The sequence below is a fragment of the Bos indicus genome, chromosome 9 (assembly GCF_029378745.1).
Source record: "Bos indicus isolate NIAB-ARS_2022 breed Sahiwal x Tharparkar chromosome 9, NIAB-ARS_B.indTharparkar_mat_pri_1.0, whole genome shotgun sequence".
Taxonomy (NCBI): Eukaryota; Metazoa; Chordata; class Mammalia; order Artiodactyla; family Bovidae; genus Bos; species Bos indicus.
The window spans coordinates 34,969,403-34,990,490 of NC_091768.1; the positions used below are offsets into that span (position 1 = coordinate 34,969,403).

Consider the following 21,088-nt stretch of genomic DNA (forward strand, 5'->3'; position numbering starts at 1 on the left):
GAGAAGACTCTTGAGAGTCCCTGTGACTGCAAAGAGATCCAACCAGTCTATTCTAAAGGAGATCAGTCCTGGGTGTTCTTTGGAAGGAATGATGCTAAAGCTGAAACTCCAGTACTTTGGCCACCTCATGCGAAGAGTTGACTCATTGGAAAAGACTCTGATGCTGGGAGGAATTGGGGGCAGGAGGAGAAGGGGATGACAGAGGATGAGATGGCTGATGGGATCACCGACTCGATGGACATGAGTTTGAGTGAACTCTGGGAGTGGTGATGGACAGAGAGTCCTGGCGTGCTGCAATTCATGGGGTCGCAAAGAGTGGGACACGACTGAGCAACTGAACTGAACTGAAAGTGATTGTTCATTCATTCATTTTCATTCAGCAAGTATTTTTTGAGTGCTTATTATATGCCAGGTATTTTCTAGGAATAATGAGGCAAACAAAATAGAGCAAGTCTCTGCCCCACATTCTAAGGATGATTCCACCCTTACCCTTACTATGATCCATTATTTCTGCCTGAATCCTGCAGTTTACACAATCAGAAGGGTCGTATTATGGGAATACAAGCATGCGTGTGTGTGTGCTGCACCACTTCAGTCATGTTTGACTCTTTGTGATCCTATGGTCTGTAGCTTGCCAGGCTCCTGTGTCCATGGGATTCTCCAGGGAAGAATACTGGAGTAGGTCGCCATGCCCTCCTGCAGGGGATCTTCCCAACCTAGGGATCGAACCCGTGTCTCCTGTGGCTCCTGCATTGCATATGGATTCTTTGAGGCTCAGCCACCAGGGAAGCCCTATATAAGAGTGAAATAGAACCAAAATGCTTCTAATTATGTAGCTAATCTTCAAAGTTCTAAAAGACTCTGTCTACTCACACTGCATATATGGTTGAGTTTTACCTCAAGCCAAATTCCAAGGGCTTGATGATTGTTTGAAACTGGTATCAATTGTCCTATGTTGGGAAATAGAGAACTGACAATCCCATCTCTTTGGTGAAATAAAGATTACTAGACTTTTTTAATACTATAAAATTTCTAGGAATATTTTAGGCAGAACTCATGAAATGATCTAAGTGCCTACATGTAACATTTTTGTTTTGTAAAAAATGTAACATTTAAGGCTTAGATTATCATAGTGTAAATTAGAGGAGCTACAAGAGAGCACTGTTAGCAATTACAGGTCTTTTAATAGAGAAACTGAAAATACAAATACTGCTGATACAAATACTGACAAGCATCTCACTCAGTTTTTCTATAAGGGTCTATCCAAATTTTGTCACTTGGAGTGTTTCTGCAACTATAACAAAAACAACAATAATTCTGTGTTCTATTAAATATCTGATCAGTAGACCAGAGCTGAAAAGGGCCTTATGAGATTTCCTGTTGCCAAGAAGCTTAGATCCTGTCTTGAACTCTGGATCTCCAAAACTTTGCAAACATTCTAATTAACTTTGTTGTAGGTATTGTACTCTAAATAGATATTGGACCCTGTAGGTAGGATTCTCTATAGGTTTGAAATGGAATTTCCTTTTTTGTCTGTTATCTTTTTCATGATTGTTTGTCCCCCTCCTTTTCCAGCTTCTCTGATGAAGCAGGACATTTCAATATCTACTTACTTCACCTTTTCCAAGTTTGCTTTTATAGTTAGCTAGTGAAACTAATTTGTTTAGTGATATGGTGATTGCAGTCACTTGATTTCCCCCTCTCTCTTTTTTCTTTTTACTACATTTATAATTTTTTTTCCTCTCCAGTGGACTCAAAGGCAGAACTTCACATTCTAATAAACACCATAAGCTTCAAAATGGATGAGAAATGTGTCTCAACTAAAATGTGGGATGGGAAAGTTGGTTATTGAAAATACTCAAGGGTAAAATTATAGAATCAGCACATGAGAAATAGATATGAAAAAATGGGTGACATGCAGCAGATATCACATTCCTTCCTTTAAACTCTTTTTCTTTTCTTGGTCCCTAAATCTGGTCATAAGATTTGCTCCTGGATTTTCTGTTCATTTCTAAATATACTTCTGCTAGAATTCTGGTCTATGCTTTTGGCTTTAATTGTCATCTCTACATTGATTAAACAGCTACTGGTGCTCACTGGATGCTGTGTTGGTTATTCTCTTATTGCCCTTGAGTTCTTCTCTGCCCTGCTTTGTGCCATGAGAGGCTGATTGCCACAGACTGCACGACCCTGGCTCCTTGCCCTGCCCTCTGGTTGTATTTAGACAATGGAAGGATGGGAGGAAAGTGAATTAGGGTCATTATACATCTTCCCTCCTCACTGTTGAACCTTGATTCTGGCTTTAGCTCTTGTTGCCAGGTCTCTTCTCTACCACCAGCTCCCACTGGGCTTAGGTAACATGACTTTCTTCTCTTGCTCCTTTGTATCTGGAGTTAACTGCGGTTTCCTTCTGTTGCTAGTTTGTGTGACTTTCTCTTTTGAGTCCCTTAATCCCGCCACACTTCGGATCCTGACAGTGGCTGCTTGTCTTTGGGCACCAGGAATCATGTATGCGTTAGAGATTCAGTGGTGAACTAAACAGGTTCAGTAGAATTTGACATCCTAGTTTTGTCTCTGTGGAATTTAACATCCTAGTCTGGGCATAGTTGATGAGCTAGCAAACTAAAAGTAAGAACAACTGCTACCATTTACTGTAAAATTTATGGTACCAAAAAAAAAAAAAAAAAAAAAAAGGGCGCTTAAAAAGCAGACAAATGTGAGGATATGGAGCTAATTTAGACATGGAAACATGTTCCCATGGGGGTAATACATGAGGTAAGACATCAGTGATTAGAAGTAAAGTAGGCATTGGGAGGGCAGGAGAAATAAATCAGCAAATATGGAGAGCCTGAGGCAGAAGAGAAGTCAATGATACTTCAGTCTATACCTAAGTAGAAGGCCTCATATGTAAAATCTCTTTCTGCATTTGAAGCTGTTTACAGATGTATATTTATATAACAAAGACTTAGATTGTACTTGCCAAGTGCCAGACACTGTTCCAAGTGCTTAGTATTATCTCATTTAATCTTCAATTATATCCTAAAAGCTGAGGCTATTTCCCCCACTTTATAGAGGTGGAAACTGTAGCACAGAGAAGACATATCCTGTTGTCATCTCAGACTTAGCAGATCCAGTACCGATTTGATTACTTCTCCTTTTATCAGACTCACTTATATGAATGGAATTCTCATTATTTTAATCCCAAGGCATAGAAACTTTGCTATTTCACTTTTTTTCTTTCCTCTCATTCCCTTTATCAGGCATGAGCCTCCATAAATTGTTCCTTCAACAGATGTCTTACACATGTCAGTATATTTCCATTCTTAGCAGCAATGCCCTAATGCAAGCCCACTTCTTCCCTGGGTCACTGGATTACGACAACATCCTCTGATTGTACGCCCTCTCTCCCCCTGCCACACCCCAGAAGGGGATGGTCTGAAGAAGCTACCAGATTATGTCTTCCTAGAAAAATCAATTCATCATGTTAGCCCCCCTTTAAAAAAAGCTACTAAAGTCTTCACAATTTCAACACAAAGGACCCATCATTAGAGTGCATTGCAATCTAACCTCGTTCTCTTTATCCTTAATCCCCTATTTTTTCAGCGTAGGTCTTCAGTACCTGATTTTCTGATTTCTGTACTCTTTTCTGAACATGGAGGAAACAGAAATTCCATGAATATCACTGTTTTCCAGCATAAGTGAGGTGAACATGTTAGTTGTAGGGGAAAACGTATCAATTTAGGAATCTTTTGTTATTTGGAAGATTTAACTAATATATATTACAAAAAGATTACATACATGTGACTGAGAACACATTTATAAATAGGAGAATTGACTCCTTTCTGCATCCACCATGCAGATTAAATAACAAGGTTCAGTTCAGTTAAGTCGCTCAGTCGTGTCTGACTCTTTGTGACCTCATGGACTGCAGCACTGTAGGCCTCCCTGTCTATCACCAACTCCCTGAGCTTACTCAAACTCATGTCCATTGAGTTGGTGATGCCATCTAACCATCTCATCCTCTGTCATCCCCTTCTCCTCCTGCCTTCAATCTTTCCCAGCATCTGGGTCTTTTCAAATGAGTCAGCTCTTCGCATCAGGTGGCCAAAGTATTGGGTTTTGGCTTCAGCATCAGTCATTCCAATGAATATTCAGGACTGATTTCCTTTAGGATGGACTGGTTGGATCTCCTCGCAGTCCAAGAGACTCTCAAGAGTCTTCTCCAACACCAGAGTTCAAAAGCATCAATTCTTGGGTGCTCAGCTTTCTTTATAGACCAACTCTCACATCTATACATGACTACTGGAATAACCATAGCTTTGACTAGACAGACTTTGTTGGCAAAGTAATGTCTCTGCTTTGTAATATGCTATCTAGGTTGATCATAGCTTTTCTTCCAAGCAGCAAGCGTCTTTTAATTTCATGGCTGCACTCACCATTTGCAGGGATTTTGGAGCCCCCCAAAATAAAGCCTATACGCTGTTTCCCCATCTATTTCCCATGAAGTGATGGGACCAGATGCCATGATCTTAGTTTTCTGAATTTGAGCTTTAAGCCAACTTTTTCACTCTCCTCTTTCACTTTCACCCAAGAGGCTCTTTAGTTCTTATTCACTTTCTGCCATAAGCGTGGTGCCATCTGCATATCTGAAGTTATTGATATTTCTCCCGGCAACCTTGATTCCAGCTTGTGCTTCTTCCAGCCCAGTGTTTCTCATGATGTACTCTGCATATAAGTTAAATAAGCAGGGTGACGATATACAGCTTTGATGTACTCCTTTCCCTATTTGGAACCAGTCTGTTGTTCCATGTCCAGTTCTAACTGTTGCTTCCTGACCTGCACACAGATTTCTCAGGAGGCAGGTCAGGGGGTCTGGTATTCCCATCTCTTTCAGAATTTTCCACAGTTTGTGGTGATCCACACAGTCTAAGGCTTTGGCATAGTCAAAGATGTTTTTCTGATAGTGTGTTTTAATTGTGTGTGATTATCACAATTTCATTTTCTTTAGTTAGCACTGCTTTTGCTAACGTGAATGTTATATTTAACTGGGAGGAATGAATTTAAGGAAATTAAATCCATTCATTTAATATAGCATATTTATCGAGTCATTATTATGTGAAAATTCTATTTTAAGAGTCTTAGGGAATGGGAGAATAGGATATACTTTTTCCTCTAAAGGAACTTATAGACCATCAGCGTCCAAAATGAAGCTTGTAAAAGTTCACCTGGAGGGTTACTGGTGAATAGTGAAGGAGCTGTTAGACGAACCCAGGCACCAGGTATGTAAAAACCACTCATTAATTGATATGGTATTTGTATTTACCACTTTGTAATGGAGTTTGACTTTCTCTCCCTTTAGCCTAAAGCTGCTTTCTGGTTCAGTGCTTAATCTTCACTCATACCTTTTAGCATGAAGAAACTGCCAATATTTGCCTGAAATTAAGGATTGAGAAATCAATGGTTTTAAAAAAGTGCATAGTAACCAATTTCCTTGGGTATTTACTCACTTTCAGAATCACGTCTACTTCAATCAATGCAAAAGCTCTGGATTTATAGTCCTACCTCGAGAGCTAGTCCCTTTTCCTCAACATGACACACTCTTGTGTCTGCCTAACTCCCTCTAGAATGATGCCCCGGGAGTTCTAGTTCGTGGTGGGTTTTGTTGTTCTCTGCACCTCAGGGTAACTAGGGGTCAGGAGAAGGAATCCTGGTGTTTCAAATCCTTTAGAATTCTTTAGGGTGGTCATGTCCACCCTGATTTCAGTTCTCCTTTGAGGTCTCTCCATTAGGATAAGTTGTGTATACGCCTCTTAGTTTTTCTCAGTGTCTAAAATAGTTACCATAGGAACACACACAGAGTCACTCCCAAAGACCAACATTAGCTCTCGTAGACAATACAGCTTACACGTGGGGGTCCCAAATCTGAATGTGCTGAGGCCAGCCAGGAAGACCAGGTGAGTGTGGGGGCACAGTGTTTCAGGGAGAGATGGGGACAGTGACAACCTCTGCTCGGCTCCGTCTTTCTGTTACTACATGGGAATGAGGGTCTTCGGTGCTGCCGTACAATCTGAATTATGTCAAGAGGAGCTAGAAAGCCATATTTTCAAAGTAAGTAGGAAAACAGTTTAAGTATTGTAATGGTTAATTTTATGTGTCACCTTGACTGGGTGCGCAGACATCTAGTCAAACATTATTCTGGATGTGCTTGTGCGGGGGTTTTTAGACAAGATGGACATTTAAATAAATAGACCGAATATAGCTGGTTGACCTCCCTAACACGGATGGGACTCATCCCATTAATTAAAGACCTGACGAGAACAAAAATACTGAATAAGAGGGAGTTCTTCCTGCTTGAGTGGTTGAGCTGTGACATTGATGTTTTTAAGCTTTTGGATTCAAACTGAAAAGTGGATCTTGTTGGGTCTCAAGATTACTGGATTTAAAGTTGGAACTTACACCATCAGCATCAGCATTTCTGGTTCTCAGGTCTTTAAACTTGGATTGGAACTGTACATCCTTGGCTCTCCTGGGTCTCCAGTTGGTCTCCATCATTATATGAGCAATAATTCCAATCTCACTCACTCTCTCTCTCTCCCCTGCTCTCTCTCTCTATACATACTTACACATATATACATATAGTGCTTATTGGCTTTGTTTCAAGTAAAACACAACAATGGCATGAAGTCCTATACGACGTGCCTGAAGACCAGTGCCATCATTTTATATTAAATATGTAAGAGTACAGGTCAGCATTTCTTGGCTGCTCCCTACATTTCAAAGTTCATTGCATCTCAAAATGAAGATATGATCTTGGGTTAATATGTAGAATAGTGTTAGTGACTTTTCTTTCTTCACCTCCCTTTTCCTTTTAGTGATCTTTCTAGATCTTTCTAAAGCTTTCTAGGAATAAGAGCCACTGCATTACTGGGCCATATACTTGTCAGTGACTGTCCTCTTAGTGACACAAGAGCAATGCCAAAGCTTACTGGGATCAGTAAATTCTTAGCCCAGAAGTCTCTTCCTCTTTAATCCCCATTTGGTAAGTAAAGAGGCTTTACTTTTAAACAAACCAAGCCATATACATCAAAAAGGTTGTTGATCATCAAAATAGTCTCCTTGAAAAATTATTCTTATTTTAATAAAGATTCTGCCATGTATTCAAAAAATATTTGATATTCTTTCAGAATTGCCTTCTAAAACAATTTCACAAGAAAATTTTGGACAATGTAAATTAGTTATTCTTTGTTTTTGACTAAAAAACATGAATAACCAAATCAGAATATTCACCTTTTTAAATAACTTTTGGTTATGAGAGAGTCAATTCCTAGGCAGGTTGATAAGAAGTCCGGGGTCCCTGAGGAGGAGAGAGGGGTCTAGGACTCTCAAAGAGGAGATAGGGGTCTGGAATTCTCAAGGAAGAGGAAAGGACAAATGTATTTTTTTTTCTCTACATTCCTTAGTCTTAGTCACATAAAACATTTTTTTCTTTAAGCCCAGAACTGATGATTACACAACAAACAACTCAGTTAAACTCTGTACTAAGGATTATATAACAACAACATATCCTGCTTTAGGACAGTTTCTTTTTCTTGAAAACCTTCTGACCAATCCTGTTATCTTAAAATGTATATTATGAGAGTAGGTCTGGTAAGATTTTTGTATTATTAGTTCTAATACTGTTATCTTAAAATGTAAATTGTGGGAGTGGGTCTAGTAAGATCTTTACAACATTGAGACATTCTTTTGATTTCTTGTTAATAACTAATTAAAAAAGTATATAGCTCCCTTGCTAAAGATTAGTGAGGGGGTCACTCTCTGTCCCCCTTCTGATGTCTATGTCAGAAGCTTTCTCTCTTTTCATACTTTAATAAAACTCTGCTACACAAAAGCTCTTGAGTGATCAAACCTGGTTCCAGGTCCCAAAGCTAAATCTTCTTTGGAGATCAAGAATCTGACAACCAATCACCATAAGCTATCAGTTAAAAGGTGAGTTTAAATATCCCCTTAAGGAAAAAAATTGCTACCACTAAGACTACATAAAAGCCATTTTAAGCAATGGCTATATCACTGGGATAAATGCATATTATGCAAAGATGCCTGCTCTGAAAGGGTCCCCTGGAATGAGTGGTTTTGGTGTATTTGTTTAGAACTCAGTCTTTTTACCACAAAACAGGGTTGCAGACTCACTGAGTGACTTGGGTTGGGAATAAGACAGCAGGAAATACCGTGAGTTTGAGAACGAGGCTCTGGCAAGAGCAGGTGGCTGCTGTTCAGCAATATCAAATGTTGTAGGGAGGCGCCGAACCGTGTCTTCCCACACTGCTGGTATTTCAGCCCCTGTGAAGAATGCAGAGGAGTCTGGTGACATGGGGGTAACTGGTACCGCTGGTGGGTATGTTTTAGTCATGTGGTGGCCAGAATAAGGAGGAGGAGGTAGAAACCCTGAGTGCAGATTGTGCACTTGAATTTGTCTGTAAAAGGAAGAAAATAAATTAGGACAGTAGCAAGGTCCAGGTGGCTTTTCTTCAAGGTGGATATAAATGGGAAGGAAGGATTCCAAGGGTAGGAGAAGAGTAAAGTGATTGGAGAGGAAAGAGTGGAAATGGCGTGGACCGCAGGACTGAGGCAGGTGGAACCAGGGAACTCGGAAAGGATTAAAGCAAGGGCTCAGGAAGAAGGGAAGGTGGTGGGGATGAGGAAGGAGATCTCATCCTCTGAAACAGAGATTGATTGTGGTAGAGTGAGATGATCAATTACTTGGATAAAAATAGAAAACACACTTATCAAATCTGTGCATGCTACCAATCTGTGTGGAGTAGCTAATGTGATTGATAATAGACGTAAGATTCAAGAAGTCATGCTGGAATGTGGAAATGATGAATTGAAACAAAATGAAGTTTAGTGGTGATAAATGCAAAATTTTCCCTTGATACCGAAATAAATCATTTAAAGTACAGAAAGGGGAATAAATGACTTATACCATTTCATGTGGAAAAGAGTAGCATTTTACTTGATAAAAAGCTTACATACTAGTAATACCAGAAGGGTAACATACTTGCTACAAGGCTAATGCAAACCTAAGTTTAATGACTTGGGAGAGTCTAGAGTCCACCGCAGGAGGGTCTATAATTATGATATGTGAAATGTCTAAAATTGGGGCAGAAGGAGCACTATCATTAGGGCACTAATTAAACAGACTCTGATACATCCTCAAAATGAAATACTCAGTGGTTCTGAAAAAGAATAAGGAGGCTCTCTGTATACTAATTGGGAAGGATTTCCAGAATATATTGTTAAGCAAAAGATGAGGGTGCATGATGTACCTATAGCATGCTACCTCTTATTTATGAAATCGATAAAATAAGAGTATGTAATTTTATTTTTTAAGTTCACATAAAAAAATTCCAAACTAATAAAAAAAGGAATTAAAACAATGTGGAATAAAAATAATAAAGGAATTAAAGCCCAGAGCAGGCTGAGTAGGAATAGAATAGTGAGAGGGTAGGAATAAGGTTTCTCAATGTACCTGTTTAAATTTAATTTTATTGTGACCATGTTAAAGTATTATCAAATTTAAAAATATTTAAAAGATGAAACTGGTGAAGTGGGTGGTTGAAATTTACAATGGAGTACGTAAGCTACAGAGACACTATCCAAATTATATTCTTCCTAGTGACAGGGTTTGCACTTCATTTATCTGTTCTTCTGTAGTGTCTTCAATAATACTTGTCAGGTAGAAGGCTATCATTAAATATTTGCTGATCAAATGAGTAAATGAATGAATACATGAATGATATGACATGAGATGACATCTCTCCTCAAATGTAGAAATGACTCGTGTCAAATAAGACAGCCCTGTTTTTAGTTCTGTGTGATCAAACTAGAATGAATGAATGACAATTGTGGGGAGAAAAAAAAAAACACAACAGTTTGTTCTTTCAACAACCATTTTTGAGAGACTATTTTGTAGCAGGTACTGGAATTCTCAAGCAGAATAAGACATGATTTAAGCTTTCAAGTGGGTTCCGGTATAGAATCAAAGTGTCATGCTCAGAGATAATTTTATAACAAAATGGACACAAAATGGTCATAGAAAGTGCTGAATAAGCCTGGGATGAAAGTGTAAGTGTGGGTTGGGGGTAGTCATAGTTTGCTTCCTGGAGACGGCATGTCTGAGCTCCATTTTAAAATAAAGAAAGGAAGGGAAAGAAAAGGGAAAAGAAGGGATAATCACGGAGAAGGAAGGCAAAGGCAGAGACTCAGGGCAGAAGAGAGTGGAGCATGTCGTGAGGAACATCAACCAGTTCATCTTAGTGGGAGCATAGAGATCAGAGCAGGGATGGCAGGAGATGTGACAAGAAAGGGACACAAATAACTTGAACTCAATGTAAAAAGAGGTTTCTAGCAGGCTGCATCATCCAAAATGGGAATGGTTCTCAATGGAGGTTTTCATGTTCAAGCCCAGGCAGGCTACAAGTGCTATAGAAAATAAAAGAGCGTGGGCTCAGAATTTAAAGTAGACTTTTGTCTTTTACACAAACTGCATTGCAGGAAAAAGGAGTGTGGGATGTTTACATCTGAGTTCCTTGACACATCAAAATTACCGGTTTTCTTTTGCGCAAGTGCTACTTGAGATCACGTCCCCCCACTGCCTGCTGGTTAGCAGGAGGGGAGGGTGTCATGACACCCAGGGAAAGGAGAGGAGACCTTATGATACTATGTGATGTGGGGAAGGTGGATCTGGAAGTGAGTAAACCTGAAAAAGATTGTTTGCAAAAGGTGTTGATTTCATGCATTTCAAAAAACCTTGAAACCAGTGAAGTATTAAACACCTATCATTTTGTTAAGGCTTGAACTTTCTCTAAGGTCTGTCACATAGAACTGTCTTACTGTGGAGGAGCTGATTTTTTTTTTTCCTTCAGAAAAGATAGTAAAGAGAAGGAATCAAAGGGCAGTATAAGGGGTTAGACTAGATGGTCTTTTATGATACTTCACAGTCCTGTGTTCGGAATGTGAAAGATTGCTGCATTAGGATTGTCTGACTTCATGTCATTTTTAGAAAGAATCTCCTTGAGAGGAAGGAAGGTTTTTTTGTTTGTTTTTGCTTCCCAGGACTTAATACAGAAGCCTGCTACCTAGTAGGGCCATTAAATTATTTGTTCTTATGAATGGACGTGTTAGAGGCACACCAGTAGTTCTCTGATGTCTTCTATTTTTATACTAACAGCTAACAGTGCTATATGCTAAGTCATTTCTATGAATCTTCGAATACACACACAACACACATGCACACCTTTTTACAGGTGCAAAAGCTGAGGAGTAGCGAGGTTAGGTGGAGAAGGAAATGGTAATCCACTCCAGTATTCTTGACTGGAGAATCCCAGGGATGGAAGAGCCTGGTGGGCTGCCGTCTGTGGCGTAGCACAGAGTCAGATATGACTGAAGCAACTTAGTGGCAGCAGCAGCAAGGTTAGGTAACCTGCCTGAAATCACACAACTGGTCAATGATGGAGCACATGAGGTTTTCGAACTTCCGAGCTCATGGTCAGAGACTACCATACTGGGAGATTAATTTGGCTTCTTCTATTCTTCATTCTTTTTCTATATATTTTAGATTTTAAATTATTCTCAAAACTACAAAAGGGAAACGGTGGGATTCTTTCCCCTTAAATTAAACCGCAAGGTCCTCGTGCTTGTTAAGAAGGAATCTCAGGATAGCAGACTGCATCCCATGGGGAGCCTGTGTCTGCTTTAGAGATTTGTCCTATAATTTGAAGAACTGCTGGACGCTGACAATGTAGTGAAAAGGGTACAATCAGCTTCTTGACACGGGAAGAAAGCCTGTTAAGAGGTCAACTCCCTGGAGACTCTGGGTGCCAAGTGTGGGACAGCGCTAACAACTTCCAGCGGGAGTTGGGGCCAGCTCTCCCTGTCCAGATGGCTCATTGCAGGATGGTGGGCCCCACAGTGGGGGGCAGTGGAAGGGGCTGTCCTGGAGACAGCAGCAAGAGATAACAATGAGGAACCCTTTCAACACCAACTGGGGCATGCTATCCCTGAAAAAGAAGGATCCAAATGACTGTCGCCTCACACCAGGAAGCTGTCTCTCACACTGCTCAGCTGGACTCACCCTGGCACTCCTTCTGATTGTGAATAATTATAAATATACCAGATACAATCTTGCCTATGTTTCATTCTTTGGCAAAGGTAATTATACTAATTACTAGCATTTTGAGGCTGTGTCATTGTAGCCAGACACTTGAGGTGAATACTTATTTTTTATCTCATAAGAGAAGCTACAACACCCTACACCTGTGGTACTGTGTTAATGAGTTACAGAGAATATAGTTTAACTAATTTGGGCTGTTTTCCTCCTATGCCTATTATTTTCTTCCTACTCACCTGAGGGATTGTGCTGCCAAAGTCTGCAGCAAATGGAACCTTGTAGCCATCATTTTTCTAACAAACAAGAAGAGAAATCAAATATAAATTGGTTTTGCTTCGCAAAGCTATGATTTTCTATCTTCCTCCTCCAACTAAAATCTAAGTGAAACATTACTTTCCAAGAACGTTTTTTAGTCTAAGATTGTAATCATGAATTCAGTTTTACCTTTGAGTTCTATGCCTAACCTTAAAGACCTACAGTTGCTGACATGAAATTGAACACACCTGGAAACCACTATTTGACTCATCATTTCATTATTGCTAATTTGTCAAAATTGGTATAACGCTATACGCTTTTTCTTTACTGGGAGAGGAGGCGGGGCCCGCCCCCCACCCGCTAGCTTTCCCGCAGACCTCACCGCCTCCCAAGGCTTTAAGACCCCCCGCCCGCTGACTGCATTGAGACCTTGGGTAGGTGTGGCTTGGGGGGACTGCACAAAGCCACCCCCCACCCCGGCCCTCCCGTCACAGGCATGGTGACCCCGGTCCAGCTTTCCAACCCCAATCTCAGCTACCACTCAGACGACACCCGCCGGCTGAGCGCAGACCTTGCGCCTTAGGTCTCAAGACCCGCTGAGAAAGAAACCACCTTCCCTTTTTGCAAGTGAGAACACTGGGACCAGGAGATCAAATGACGAACGAAAGTCACACTGAATGGGGTCAAATACACCCGGGACGGACCAGGCTGGCCGCCTCCGAGGCCCGAAGCTGGGCGGTCTCACGAGGTCCCCGCAGCCCGCCTGTCCCCGAGGGCTCCGAGGGGGGCGCGCTGAGACGCCCTTGGGTGAGAGGTCCCAGGTTCCCCACCGCAGAGACCCAGAGACTCCGAGTCAAGACCCAACGTCAAGGCCGACCCAGAGCAGGCGGTGCAGGCGACAGGTAGGGGAACCTGAAGGGGCGTCGCAAAAGTGACGCTCCTCACCTCCACTATGACGTTCTTCCGGAGTGAGGCAGAAATGGACCAATGTTGTATACTTTTAAGACAAACGGTATCTGCTCATTTAAATAATTAGTCCTATTTCATAGCTAGAATCTTGACTCAAGGAAGTTGAGTGACTTGTGTTTTGGCAGATGGTAGATGCAAACTGGGCTCTGATTTGATTCCTGTTAGATAAAAATCATCTGAGGAGATTTGTTGTTGTTATTTTTATTTATTTTTAATTGGAGGATGGTTGCTTTAGAATGTGTTGGTTTCAGCTGTACAACAATGGTGAACTAGCTATAAGTATACATATATCCCCTGCCTCTTTAAAAACATGTTTTTTTTAATTGGTGGAAAATTGCCTTACAATTTTGTGTTGGTTTCTGCGGTAGAAATATGGGGAATCAGTCATAGTTATGTATGTATATCCCTTTTCTCCTGAGCCTCCTTTTCCTACCCCCATCCCAGTTCCTGGATCATCATAGACTGCCAGGCTAGGCTCCCTGTGTTATTTAGCAACTTCTCACTGTCTGTTTTACATACGATAGTATATATATGTCAGTTCTACTTTCTCAGTTCATTCCCCTCCCTCTTGAGCACCGTCATCCCATCTCTGGGCAGGAGATTCTTAATTGTAAAGGTTCAGATATCTCAGAGTTACTAAACTTGAGACTTTGCCCACTTTAATAAATTTTATGCTGAAATGTATGGAAAATTTCCACAGAAAGTAGTGTTATTTGTTGTTAAAGTTATCAATTCAGTAGACAGTAATATGACACATTTTCCTGTTTTTTACTAAAGGAAAATATCCCCCATTTGTGAGAGTCAAGCAATTAGGTAAGACTGAGAACAAAATGCCAAGCATGGAGAAAAACTTCAAGAATCAACCGGCTCTATGAGTGGGGAAAATGGCGGCTTGGGATCTCTGTGTGAATGTTAAGCTTTCCAGGTGCCACAAGTGGTAAAGAATCTGCTTGCCAATGCAGGAGACACCAGAGATGTGGGTTCCATCTCTGGGTTGGGAAGATCCCGTGGAGAAGGAAATGGCACCCCCCTCCAGTATTCTCGCCTGGGAAATCTGGACAGAGGAGCCTGGTGAGCTCCAGTCCACGAGGTAGCAAAGAGTCGGACATGACTGAGCAGGCATGCACTTGCTAGTTGTACTGCTTGTGAATATTTAAGGCAACAACTGGAGGGAAAACCCTAAGTACTTAATACTAGAATTTATGCTATTAGTTTAAGACTCTCAGGAAGATAAGATTACTAAGAAGAATTACAACTTTACATTAACACTACTGTGGCAGAAATTGTTAGCTGTCTATCTAGTATCCACTTGCTCTTTCATTTATTCAGTAAAAGAAATTTTATATCAATGGATGTATTTCTACCCAGTTAAAAACCATTTTCCAGCCTCTCTTTAGACACAAACCTTAATGAGCTGTAAGCAGGAATTTTTACTAAGGGTACTCATGCAGTGCTAAGTGCATTTTGTGCCTCTTTATCTTTACTGTTACCTGGGGTAAACGTGACAGATGGAGAACAGTGGCTGTCTTGTGACCACAAGATGGACTTCAGCACTGGGGCCATGGGACTGGTAGGCCAAAAGAGAGACGAGCCGAAGTATCAATAACACCTTGGAGCTTCCATGCCAACTTTGGTGTACATTACATCAGAGAAATTTATCCCATTTATACATATGTGTATTTCATATATATATGTGTGTATATATATATCATAATCAATTTGTATATTTCATATATATATGTGACCCCATGGACTGTAGCCTGCTAGGCTCCTCTGTCCATGGAATTCCCGAGGTAAGAATACTGGAGTGGGTTTCCATACCCTCTTCCAGGGGATCTTCCCGACCCAGGGATTGAACTCCAGTCCTGCATTACAGGCAGATTCTTTATTGTCTGAGCCACCAGGGAAGCCATATACATACATACATACATACATATATATATATATATATATATATATATATATATATATATGTGCTAAGTAGCTTCAGTGGTGTCTGACTCTTTGTGACCCTGTAGACTGTAGCCTGCCAGGCTCTTCTGTCCATGAGCTTCACCTGACAAGAATACTAGAGTATTCTCCAGGGAATCTTCTCCAGGGGATCTTTCTGACCCAGAAATCAAACCCATGTCTCTTATGTCTTCTTCATTGGCAGGTGGGTTCTTTACCATTAGTGCCACCTAGAAAGCCTATATATATATATATATATATATACACATATTTGGTTGATTCCGTCAATATTTCTTCTCCATCTTTCAGCAGTCTCTGTGACATTATACTGTTCTACTTTTTCTTTTTTCTGTACACTTACCGCTTTTTCAGTACTCTACAGTCTTTTGTATTATGTTTATTGTCCATCTCTGTTAAAATATCAGCTCTACTAGGGCAGGGGTCACTGTCTGTTTTGCTCACTAAAGTATCCTAAGTGCTTAGAACAAAGTCTGGCCCATGGTAGGTGCTTAGGAAATAGTTATTGGATGAATGGATGTGCTGCTGCGTACAAAAAATGTTAGTGAAATACTTGACAACATAAGAATAAAGTATAAATAATAGAGAACATAATCTTCCATGCATATGTGGAATACGTCCCTGGATTTTGTGTGTAATGTTGGTTATTAAAACTTAAGAAAGCATAAAGGATTGGAGAAGGACCACAGAAGGGCAGCTGGAGAGGGCTGGGTATTAAGGTGAACTTCAAAAGATTAAGATTGCATAGTTTGGCCAGCCAAGATGAAAGGAAGATTAATCAAAGTTCATAAATTCTGCATGGAGGATTTCTCCACCATGAAGTGTCTTGTTCAGTCTCAGTCGCCCCCTGTCTCCAGCTCCACCAGGCAGAGTTAGAGGCTCCTCCTCTATCCTCTTTTCTACTTTCATGAAATCGCCTGCCTTATAGAACTTTTGAATGTTTCACTTTCTAAAGCATACCCTGTGAAGCTCATGTATTAATAGGTGTTATGCAAAGAGAAATCATGTAAATAACTCCACAGAAATTCTAAATGAATCATTTTGGATTCCTAATAAGTAATTTAAAAGAGCTAAGGCTCTTTAGAATATATTGATGACTTTTGGAAGTTAATGCCTATGGAACAATCCTACCTCTCATAAACTTGTTTTGGAGTCACTCTCAGAAAAGTGTACAAACATGAAGAACTATGAGTTTATCAATATTTGTTTTTAAGTTAATAGGTTAAGCCACAAAAGAGAAAATACAAAAATTTCCTGTAGAATGTTAGCATTTAGTATCATAATCATTACTAACTCACTTATTTGTAGTTTTTCTCCTTTGGCTTACTTTTCATACTTCTGTGAGGAGAATTTGAAAAATTACATTGCTCTGCGCCCATTTCTTTATGCCAATAGGGCAAAATGTTTATCTGTACAAGTATTTCACAATATGTCTTAAAGTTTGTTTCTATAAATGCCTTGATTTTGTGTGTGTTTTTTTTTTTTTTTTTTAATAGGCTGTATTCTAAAGGAAGACATTGTGGCATTAATCAACCATTTTTTGAGAAAGTATAACATGGTTGCTGTTGTTTAGTCATTAAGTCATGTCTGACTCTCTTGTGACCCCATGCAGTCTATGTAGCCCACCAGGCTCCTCTGTCCATGGGATTTCCCAGGCAAGAATACTGGAGTGGGTTGCCATTTCATTCTCCAGGGAATCTTCCTGATCCAGGGCTCGAACCCACGTCTCTTGCATTGCAGGCAGATTCTATACCACTGAGCCACCTAGGAAGCCTCTAACATGGTTGGATTTACATATATGTGCAAAGATTATTTATATAGAAATGGTCTCAGGGAATAATGAATCCATTCTCAGGCATTGAGGTATATTTACCTCAACAAATGTTACTATTAATGATGGGGATCCTTTTGGATCCTCACTGGCTACATCCAAGGAATGACTCTGGTTTCTAGGGGTGATAATTTGATGGGGAGTTTATTTTCTGCAGATGGTTCTTTGCCAGTATTCTTCAGGATGGTCTTCATGCAAGGAAGATTGGCCCTACCTATAAGCCAGTAATGTGAAAAATCATTATTAAAAAAAGGAATGGTCCTTTTGCCAGCTAAGGAAACTAATACTTTTTACCCTCCTCTAGTCACAATGATCAACACATTAATTCACTGTGTACAAAGGGCTTGCAGCTCAGTTATTTACTAGAGGCATAAATTAAATGCTGAGCATATTTCAAGAGGCAGAGCCTCTTTCTTTCTTGAAAAAGTAAAAGGAGAGAGAAAAGCTTTAGAAGTTTCTAATCTTGCCTGTTCATATTATAGTGAACAAATCAAGTTTAATCCTTTTCAGGGTTGAGCTTTAAATTTTTATGTTTTCTACCTGTTATTCAGTAGAAACCGGCATGCAGACCAGCCATAGTGCTTGTTTCTTTTTATCAGAACAAATGTCTCCATTCCCACCAAAGGACTTGTGTATTCTTTACCCTTTCTCTTCCAAATGACCTGTCAAAACTCAGAAATGTCATGTTAATGTTTTATGGACAGACTATCCCAGCTGCTTCAGGAAATGGCAGCATCCCTTCAATAATTTACATGCTGTTTCTGCTCTACTTTTTCTGGTGTCTGTAAAGTTTCAGCAGTGAAAAGCCAGACAGCAGTAGGGCTTCTCGGCAGTGTGTTTGTCTCTAGAGCTTTGTCTACTTCTAATCCTACTTTTTCCTTCTTAAAGCCCAGCAATTTCCACTTTCTAGTCTAGTAGGAACCATCAGTCACTTTTCATACAGGGGCTGTGTTTCAAGTTCATTTTGTGATTCAAGTTTCACACTTGTTTTTCCCTGTGGAATTTATTAACTGTACTTTGTAATTAGCAACTTACTTTACATTAACTTGTTCATCAGTGATTCCATCCATGAATATCTTTGTTTCCTTACCTTGAAGAAAATGTTCTGGCTGAGAAGAGAGTGGATATTTCTTTTGTGCCGGTTTGATTTATTCATCTAAAATCTAGCACATTAAAGACCCGAGTATTTTTCAAGCTTAAAAAATACTATCATGAACAAAATTTGCATTTGGTTTAAATATGGTGTGGTGGAAGGAACAAAGGCTTCACAGTCACGAGGGCTAGAATCAAGTTCTAGTTTTGTCCCCGACCTTTTGGGAATCATAGTCAAGGATGGCTTTTCATCTGTGAGTTGGGAATTCTAATAATTGTCTGACGTCTCCTAGGACCTGCATGAGGATAAAATGAGATGCTGTATTTAAAAGTTTCATAAATAGAGGATCTTAAAGCATCACTACGAACAAAGCCAGTGGAGGTGATGGAGTTCCAGTGGAGCTATTTCAAATCTTGAAAGATGATGCTGTGAAAGTGCTGCACTCAAATTGCCAGCAAATTTGGAAAACTCAGCAGTGGCCACAGGACTGGAAAAGGTCAGTTTTCATTCCCATCCCAAAGAAAGGCAATGCCAAAGAATGCTCAAACTACCACACAATTGCACTCATCTCTCATGCTAGTAAAGTAATGCTCAAAATTCTCCAAGCCAGGCTTTAGCAATACGTGAACCGTGAATTTCCAGATGTTCAAGCTGGTTTTAGAAAAGGCAAAGGAACCAGAGATCAAATTGCCAATATCCGCTGGATCATGGGAAAAGCAAGAGAGTTCCAGAAAAACATCTACTTATCCTTTATTGACTATGCCAAAGCCTTTGACTGTGTGGATCACAATAAACTGGAAAATTCTGAAAGAGATGGGAATACCAGAACACCTGATCTGCCTCCTGAGAAACCTATATGCAGGTCAGGAAGCAACAGTTAGAATTGGAACAACAGACTGATTCCAAACAGGAAAAGGAGTACGTCAAGGCTGCATATTGTCACCCTGCTTATTTAACTTCTATGCAGAGTACATCATGAGAAACGCTGGGCTGGAAGAAGCACAGGCTGGAATCAAGATTGCTGGGAGAAATATCAACCACCTCAGATATGCAGATGACACCACCCTTATGGCAGAAAGTGAAGAGGAACTCAAAAGCCTCTTGATGAAAGTGAAAGAGGAGAGTGAAAAAGTTGGCTTAAAGCTCAACATTCAGAAAACTAAGATTGTGGCATCCGGTCCCATCACTTCATGGGAAATAGATGGGGAAACAGTGTCAGAGTTTATTTTTTTGGGCTCCAAAATCACTGCAGATGGAGATTGCAGCCATGAAATCAAAAGACGCTTACTCCTTGGAAGGAAAGTTATGACCAACCTAGATAGCATATTCAAAAGCAGAGACATTACTTTGCCAACAAAGGTCCATCTAGTCAAGGCTATGGTTTTTCCAGTGGTCATGTATGGATGTGACGGTTGGACTGTGAAGAAAGCTGAGGGCCGAAGAATTGATGCTTTTGAACTGTGGTGTTGGAGAAGACTCTTGAGAGTCCCATGGACTGCAAGGAGATCCAACCAGTCCATTCTGAAGGAGATCAGCCCTGGGATTTCTTTGGAAGGAATGATGCTAAAGCTGAAACTCCAGTACTTTGGCCACCTCATGCAAAGAGTTGACTCATTGGAAAAGACTCTGATGCTGGGAGGGATTGGGGGCAGGAGGAGAAGGGGACGACAGAGGATGAGATGGCTGGATGGCATCACTGACTCGATGGACATGAGTCTGAGTGAACTCCGGGAGTTAGTGATAGACAGGGAGGCCTGGTGTGCTGCGATTCACGGGGTCGCAAAGAGTCGGACACGACTGAGCAACTGAACTGAACTCCTGCCTGGAATCTCTCATTCACGTTAGGGCACACACACAGTCATATGGAATTAATGACTTTATCATTCTCTCTGTGTCAAATTTCCCTAGGTCTTCCTTACACATTTGAAGTAGAAATTAGGTGGAAGGAGGAATGTATGTGTTTGTGTGTGTAAGAAATGGGAAAATTGTTGCAAAAATAGACTTTTGTTATCTGTAGGTGGACTGATTTTTTCTTATGTAAGAGAAGAAAAGGAAATTAATATGTTGAACCAATAAAGGATGATTTGCTGAATTCTCCTGCTACCTGCAAATTAGGACACTGAGACATGGGAGACCTACAACATCTTGGAGGGATAGCTGCAGAGAATAGGGAACCTGTGTACAATTTTGGGGGAGGATATCCTTCTTAAAAATATGTGATGCAACTAATAAACATTCCAAGGAAATGATTTTTACCAGTTAATCTGAATATATTGCTGAGACTTGCAAGTGCCATAACTTTAAGTTCAACATTTTTATAATGGAATATATGATTATAAATGGAGTTGATTATTTTTCACTCATGGTTCTTTTTGCTCCTATACTCCGTGGCAGTGTCTTATTGCCCACCCTCCCGCTCACATTACAGTAGAGAGAAATATATTCCTGGCAGTCATCATGAGGATGTTTATCCTAAGTGTGTGGGTGCCAAGGCTCTTGTGTTGCAGAGTTCCAACTGTTAGCTCTCAATTTTGATCTTGGCTTAAGGAACGACCACCCCCCATCTGCTACTTGCAGGAAAAAATAAACCACTCTCCATTGCTGCTACATGACTGTGTCAGCAGATGTTACTACTGCCTTTAACTGGGCATGATCCCTAACATTTATTTAATGAAACAACTCATGTTGTAAAATAACCTATTATTTGGTTTTCTGTTTTATGACTTCTTAAAGAAACAAGCAAATAAGAGACTTTGCCTTTCCAGAGGGAAGTAGAGTGGAGACAGTTACCAATTTGGTTGTCTGT

The 21,088-nt window shown here is 40.3% G+C and overlaps 1 long non-coding RNA gene across 1 annotated transcript; it reads right to left on the reverse strand.

Moving 5' to 3' along the window:
* Nucleotides 1-7,031: 7,031 nt before the first annotated feature.
* LOC139184903 (uncharacterized) lies at nt 7,032-12,860 on the reverse strand. The gene is made up of 2 exons (XR_011568424.1): nt 12,403-12,860; nt 7,032-8,337 (listed from the first exon to the last, which is right to left on the reverse strand). It is a non-coding gene; the product is annotated as an uncharacterized lncRNA (long non-coding RNA).
* Between the last annotated feature and the right edge of the window lie 8,228 nt (nt 12,861-21,088).